The following is an 8,357-nucleotide window of genomic DNA, read 5'->3' as shown; positions in this document are numbered from 1 at the left end:
GGGACTTGGGGGCAAAGAACCACTGCAAATATGCTGATGATTGTACTACTTTCTGTGCTGTGAGCAAGAAAATATCTAGGCTCTGACACACAAATCTTACTTCTGCTAGAATCCATGAAACTGTGGCAGACCAGTTTGTTTAAGTTGCAAGTCTAGGAAAATAGCAAACCCTTCACAGTTCGTGACTTGTGGTTAAGAGGATTACTGACAGGGTGGTTTATGAGAATCTCTGGTGCTAAAGTCCAAAAACCTAATGTATTATAAAGCGCTCCAAATAATTTGAACATGCATACACTTAGAATCATAGTCTAGTACATTATTTACTCTGTCAACTATTCAAACTAGTTAAATGTTTAAAGTGCAGAAAATAAGTGGATATGTGCTGTTTATAGACTGATATAGAAAAATTGTAAAGGGAGGCCTTTTCTATCCAAATTAACAAATCTGAAAATTAAGCTAGAAATTCCTTTAAAATTTTTCCTTAAGTCCCTTGTCTCCTGAAGGAGCAAAATCTTTTCCTTTTTTTATATGGAAGAGTTTCTAGATGCTAAAAATGTTCACTTGTCAGTTTTTAGATACGACAAGCTGATTGTTCTCACTTTGAACCAATAACTAAATGACATTACCATGATAGATTCAAAGATTTTCTGATTTGATCCACTCTTCTGTTTTCATTTCTTTTTGTCTCCATTACCCTCCTCACATTCTTCTTCTCCGGTGTGGTATTAAATCATCCTTCTGCTTTTTTTATTTTCTTCCAGAGACTTTCTGCTCTGTCACAATTCAGGAATATCTATTTTTATGTGTCATGTATATTTTGCTCTTGTGTACAGAAAATGGACAACATAAATGTATACAAGTAAATATAATCTGCACACCAGAAGGTCTATAATCTAAGCAGGAGTAAGAATTCTTATTTATGAGAAACTTTTCTGGAGAAGATACATTTAAGTTGATGCAGTGAAGTCATGTGTAAAGATATTGTTCCCAAAGGAAGACCTGAGAAATGAACACTGGCTGTTGCTGAAATAGAAGGCCATTCCATTCAGTGTCCTGCATATTCAAATTGCTTATTCCAGCAACCTGGGTTGTCACCCCCAAAGCCATTCTTGTATAGTTCTCTTTGGCTTCAGTGATTTTGAAATTAATAGACTGTTAACTAAGAATTCATTTGCAGTCTGCAGTGGATAAAAAGGGTCAATATAATGATATTTTGGAGAATACACCGTATTTAATATAGTGCGGTAAAACAGCATTAATGCCATCTCTCGGTGGTTCCTGCCAATTAAGCTGATAATGAGGGTCATAGTGGCCAATTTTGATATCTGAATTTTAAAACTATGAAGAACATTATCCAGTTTGATCAGCCTTCACAAAAATACTATGAATGAATCATACTGAAAAAATAAACAAAATAAACATGAAATAGTTTTAAAGTAAAATTGTTTCTGCATAAGCTCAATTATGTATTTCTTTTTCACCGCCTACCAAGTTCTGAAGTTCAAGGCCTGAGTTTTGTTTTTTGTATGTGTGTCTTTTTTTTTTTCTTTCAAATTACTGCCTCAAGTTACTACAAATAAGAGTGAAAGGAAACAGATTTTTGCTATTCAGTCTTCTTTCAAAACATTACAGGACCTTCTTTAATCATTCATCAACCATTCAGTTTTTTGTTTTTTGTTTTTTCATCTTGGCAGAGAAAGCAACATGGTTTGAGTATAAAATTAACTTGTTGGAAAATAAGCCACTTTTGGTTATCTTTGCATTCTACCTGAACAAGTGAAAGGTTAAAAAGCACAGAGTTATTATTACATGATGTTAATACACTTAGAGCTTTCTAACATGGGTATAATGTTAGGGTAGAATGGAACAGACCATGAGATACTTTCTCATCAGCTTGGGTGATAATCACATTTTTTTCAATTAGGAAAGTTATGAAGCAAAATGAGACTTATCCCAAAGATTATAGTAAGTGGAATTTCACTCTTACAGCTATGTAATTGAATATATTTTATTTAAAAAAACATAAAAATGCAAATTTATCCCACAATCCCCATGTAAGAAATATTTTTCATTCAATATATTAATATTTCACATCTATCTTTTTCTAAGAAAAAACAATGGTAAGAATATCCACTAAGTTTAATTCAATAACTCTCTATGACTTAATTACCCACAAATCTCATTATGCTTTCATAAATGAGATCCTGTAATTACACTAGAATGCTTTTGAACAGATATATGGATGTGCTACAAGATTGTTAAACCTTGGGTTTAATCTGTTGGCATTTAGATAATGAGTCAACTGATTTTCACATTTAATATCACTCAATTGTGTTAAAAAATCAATTTAGGTAACATGAGATAATTGTTTTTAATAGACATTCATTAAAAATAGATATCCTCTATTAATATCCATTTATTCATACTAACTTAATTCTATAAAGTCTGCTTATATTTTATAAATGATAGCAGACTAGGAGTTAAGAATTTGTATTCTGATATGAGAGATTGTTTCCAAAATATACTTCATTGTTTAATAACTGGAAAATGTGAGACATGGCACTTACACCCTGAGTTTCAGTTGGCTTACCTAAAAATGTTTACCACCAAGGATTGTTTTAAGGGTTATATTTGTGATCAAGTGGGGGTGAGGGGAAGGGCCAGGATTTCCATCAGTGTCCGGCATTGATTAACTATCATTAATTAGTAGGTTTAACCTCTAGAGATTGAGTTTTATGTTCAATGATATATTTTAACGTGTTTGTAATCATTAACATATAAAGTTCAGTATATTTTTATTTATTTAATAAAGGAATGGGAGGAATAATGGAATAGAGGTTTATTAATATTTCCTTGAAATCGAAACCATAAATAGTACTTAGAAGATTACCACTTTGTAGTTTGTCAAGATTTTTTTAATTATGATTTTATTTGAGTTTAATAAGCAGCTGAGTTTTGAAATAAATATTTCCAGAATATGTGAAATCTTCTTTCCCACTCCTAGGTGGAAATAGTATTCCTTTCTTCTTTGCTTGTATTATTCATTTTACATAATTATATCACAGAGCTAAAACTTTATAAATACCATTCTCAACCTATCTATTTTACTGTTATCATGTAAATGATGAAAGATATTAGTCTCTATACTAGCCCATACCAACACTTCCTTGAATATTATATTCAATAAGAGTTATGAAATGAATATTGTATATATATGTCAGTAAAAATTGGAAATTTACAAGTGTGTTAGTTTACTATTTTGTTTTTTTGATCATGAATGTCTTTAGTCAAACACTTTTGGGCATAAGGCAAGTTTATCCTTACCATGTCTCTGGTCATTGGGTTGAATGTTGTAACTAGTATTAGCCAATAAGAAGACATGATCTGTGCCTCTTCTGAACACTTAATTGTCAATACAAGCCCTTTCAAAGTTCCTGCTTCTATTTGTTAGGGCATTCAGCAAGGTCCTTTGAGGTACTACTCTGTTGTCAGCTAGGGTCCCCCAGGGCCTAAAATGAATACAGTTCCTCTACTGACATTGCTTGTGACCATGTCATATGAAAGTGAAATATTTTTTTTAATCTACTCATAATCTTGCTTTAATTAGGCCTACCCTATAGCCTAATTGAGACAATGCTCCAATAGGTTAGTAGCCAAAAACTCCCACAGCAGATGTCCCAAGAGACACCAAACACTTCACACATGATCTTTTCTAACTTGCTGTTAGAAGTCACACAGCTTTATTTGCACTGTATTCTTTTTGTCTGCCAAACAGAACTGCCACACTTTAAGGGGACTGGATATTGTTTAGCCTTCACATACTTGTTTTAAAAAGACTGCTGATTGAAATCAGTATTTTAATTTGCAGTAAAACTTTACAGTAATAATCTTTACAGTAAATCTTTACAGTAAAACTGTGAGTTTGTGAAAATCCACAATTGTCTTTAGGGATTGTTTCTTCAAAATGAGTCACTAAACAACATTGTTGTTCAGTTCACTGAAGCATGTCTTTCAGAAAGTTCCTGATGGTTACACTCCTCCACACCAGCACTTTTGTTGAACAAGCAAGTTCATATCACCTGATGCTTCCTCTGCTTCCTCAGCAGCTGAGGCATCAATTGTCTTGAATTTCACTTCCTTTCAAGCAATAATGTGTTATTGACAGGGGGACATGCATGCCTGGCTTTTAGAAATCCTGCAAGGCAGCTGTTTTGTTTCTTCTAAACACTAAACTGATTACAGAAGATTAAATGTAATATTTGTTTGAGACCAAATAACACAGGAATTGGAAAACTGCAATTAGTTTGTTTTTTGAAAAAAGTGGTTTAAAGAATATCATCCTTTGTCAAATGGCAAATGATCTACAAAGTGGATTTTTCACAATTCAACCAACATCTGAGCAAAGCAACTATTGATTTTTTTTTTTTTAAGTTGGTTGCCATTTAAATGGGGCAATTAGTTAAAGACTGAGAATAAGCAAAATCCTGCAATGTTACTGCTGTTGGTGCCCTGTGACTAATTTAAATCTTTAAAAAGACACAGATCCTAAGTCTCTAGAGAAAAAGCTCAGAGGAAATTTGTCAGGGGGCCGTTGCTCCTTAAGTTACAGGAGAAAACCAGATCCCTCCTGATTTGCCTTGTAAGGCCAATAACATTCTAATTATAGAGGATGGTTGCCATGATCAGCTGAAAGCATTTTTTGGATTTCAAAAGCAAATTGAACTGAAGAAATGCAGCTAATGTAAATGCAGCATCTGTGGTTCTCAGAGAGCTATTCAGCCAAAAAACAACAATGTCAGGATGACCCAAACTATGATGGGGGTATGTTATCTCAGGGGTGATTAAAAACAAATTTAAAAAAAATGATTATAAAATGAATTCTTCAAATTCTAGAAAATATCAAAATCTCAAAACACTTTAAAGGCTTTAGAAACAATACCTCACTATGAAGTGCTCCAACAAACTTAAATTTTGTTAGCATCACCTCAATTTTTACATTGGTTACATTTCACGAATTGAGGTAATTACTCGACTAGAATATTAGTAATTACCTCTTATTCTTTAGAGTTATTTTAAAAGTGAATTTTTCATGACTAAAAGACTTGCCCTGTTCAAAGTTTCTACATATTTCTTAAGCTTTGCTCTCTAATCTGTATGAGAAGTTGGTTTTAAAAAATCATGGCTGGGGTCTCCCCTGGTGGCACAGGTGGTTGAGCACAGCACTGTGAAGCTGTCCGCAGGCTCTGTAGCACCAGTTCTATCTCGGCTGGCCTGCCGGCGAGGGTCACACATGGTGCGACAGACCTCTCCTGTCTCACCCACTGCTCCCCTCAACAGTGTATTTCGTCAGTCTGCCTGTTCTGTTCCCCGCTCTGTCTCTGGTGAATCCTCTCATCCTCCCACGCATCTGGCCTGTCCCCCAGTTCTTGTATAAATAAATAAATCTTAAATAAATAAATAAATAAATCATGGTTGTCTTATATTTTAATTATTTTTAAATGACAATATTAGTATTTATATTAATAATATGTGGCATAATGTAAATGCAATGTACCTTTAAATATGACATTGCAATTTAGATTACATAGACCATGAAAAAGGGATTTGGAAACCAGGGAGTAATTCTTCAAATGTTTTGCTTTTACTTTGTAAAGTGACTTCTGGGAAAACTAAAGAGCAACCCAGAAGAAGGTTCTAGTCAAGATTCTGACTTCCTTCTGTTTTAAGTAGAACATTTAAAGAATAACTAGATGATTCTTTATAGATTTGATCTTGCAACTTCAACATAAATCATCTACAAAATACAGTATAATTTAGTCATTGTGCATTTTTTTAACAATGATTAGAGGATACCTCAAGGATGTTGGGGAAATATAATTAAAAACAAAATCTTGCACCCCCGAAAACCTCTCCAAGATGATAGAATACAGTTTTATCACTGAATAGAATTAAAAATATAATAACCATCATGGGCAATCTGCTAAGTTTGCAAAAGCAGAACGAAAAACCACCTTTTATCTCATCAAGCCAACATCATCCATTACATACATGTTCTCCAGATAAACACCATCTAGTCCTCAGGTGGGAGAACATCACAGCATCATTTTTCACACAAATTTCATTCCAAATTCACTTGGTAGTAGAAGTGACCATGCATATTAACAAGTGGTTTTATTTTTTAAAGTTCTTTTTTTTTTTTTTTATAGAGGCATGCTTTATTTATTTGTTTGCTGGTTTTGTTTGTTTGTTTTGTTTATACATGCCCTGGGTACAGTCAGAAGTGCGGGAGGGTGAGAGAATTCACCAGAGCCAGAGCGGGGAGCAGAGCAGGCAGAAGGACCGAAGTACACTGCTGAGGGGAGCAGCGGGCGGCAGGAGAGGTCTGCGCGCCATGTGGGACCCTCCTCTGGTGGCCGGGGAGCAGCCGGGGATCGAACCGATGCCGCAGAGGCCGCGCGGTTTCGCAACCCAGCGCTCAACCGCTGCGCCACCGGGGAGGCCCAACAAGTGGTTTTAACCAAAAGGGGAGAAGAAAAAAATCTTCTCACATCTTTATGACCAAAAGGTAGTTTTGCAACTTGGAACAAAGAGCCTGTCCAAGTCAGATTTTTATCTTTCACAAACACTGGGAGACAGGGACATTACCTTCCCTAATGGTTACATTTCGAACACGTTGTTCCCAGGTCCTTAAGAAAGATACTGGTTAGAAAAATAATTGATTTTAAAAATGTTTACATAATTTCCATATAGGGAAGGAAATTGGGACTTTCCTAAAACGAATGCTCCAGCAGAGGGAGGTCTCATCCCCTAAACAGGGATAGGTAAGCCTCTAACTGTGTTCTTGCCATAAGAAGGGAAAGTGTATCCTTAGAATTGAAAAAGAAGCCCCAATTATCTAGTATAAATCAATAATTTATTGATAAAGGGATCAATAACCAGAGTATAAAAATTATTTTCTCTAGGATTGGCCCTGATTCCCACTCCAGTGTACCTTCGGGTGGCTATGACAGCTTATAGAAACAGCTTCTCACCCTCAGTTTCTTCACAGGAAGAGGTAGTACAGCCAGAGTGAACTGTTCACTCTTATTTCATGACTTCTCTTCAACCTTATGTATCTGGTTCACATAAGAGCTCTCAATCACTTAAGAGCTCTCAATCCAAACGTGAGTTAATGTTCACCATAAAAGTAACTAACGGGTGGATAGCCCGATTCTATTCCTTCCATGCTTCATGATGGTAAAATTGCACATACTGGTAACTTTACAGGTGATATTACAATGTGGAAAAAATTGGAAATGGAAAGTCATACAAGGTAGTCTAATGCATGTGAATATATTTCTTTTCACAAAATAATTTCACCTACATCAGTCAACTTCATCCTACCCAAAGCAGAGAAGTCAATACTCTTTGCTATTGTGATTCTGCCATGCCAACAACTTTGAGTCACAGTCCTCAGAGAGAAATTCTAGTCTTATTAGATTTGTACAAATAAATGTAGGATACCTAAACAATACTAGTAAAAAATACCATCACACTTCTACCACTTATTAAATAAGAGGTTGGATTGCCTCTATTTTGAAAAACCCTTTGTACTTGGGCTAAATCTATAAAAGAGCCAGAATTTTCTTTTGCTGTAAGGAGTTTCAGAGAATTTTAGAAGTCTCTGCCCAGTCACTGGGCTATTTGACATGAAATGCCAACAAAGTCACTAATGTAGAACAAATTTACCTTAATTTCTCAAGTGTATATCAAACCATTTACACCATCTGCCAAAATAGTGATAGCTCAGACAAGGGCAATATAAACTCACTGATTTTATTTAAAGTGAAAAACTGGTTCCACTGCCAAATAACAATAAAAATGAGAGTCAAAAGCAGTACAAGGTGACAAACCCAATAAGCTAAAAAAAATATTGATCCTTATATATTTTTTAAAAACAAATTGAGTTCCATTTATAAAACCTGAGATAAAAGGGAAGAGGTTTGTGTGATGTCATACTTGTGCCATGAGCCAAGGAACACAGGCATTGTCTAACAACTGAAAAGGCAAGGAAATAGATTCCCCCTAGAAACTTCGGAAGGGATGTGGCCCGGCTCACATTTTGATTTTAGCCCCTTGATCTATTTCATATCTCCAGAACTGTAAGACAGCAAAGGTGTGTGGTTTTATGCCACTAAGTTTGTGGTAATTTATCATAGCAGCAGGAATATACTAACACAGTAATGTACCCATATTGGGCATATTAAAATTATTCAGCTAGTTTTAGTTTTCAAGATGGTCCTGGTTCTCATTTTCATCGAGAATTCTAGAAAAAAATTTATGGTTTTCAAGTACTGGATGTTAACATTTTCCCACCC

Source organism: Talpa europaea (assembly GCF_964194135.1).
Source record: "Talpa europaea genome assembly, chromosome: 8".
Lineage (NCBI taxonomy): Eukaryota > Metazoa > Chordata > Mammalia > Eulipotyphla > Talpidae > Talpa > Talpa europaea.
Note: the sequence above shows the minus strand (reverse complement) of the source record.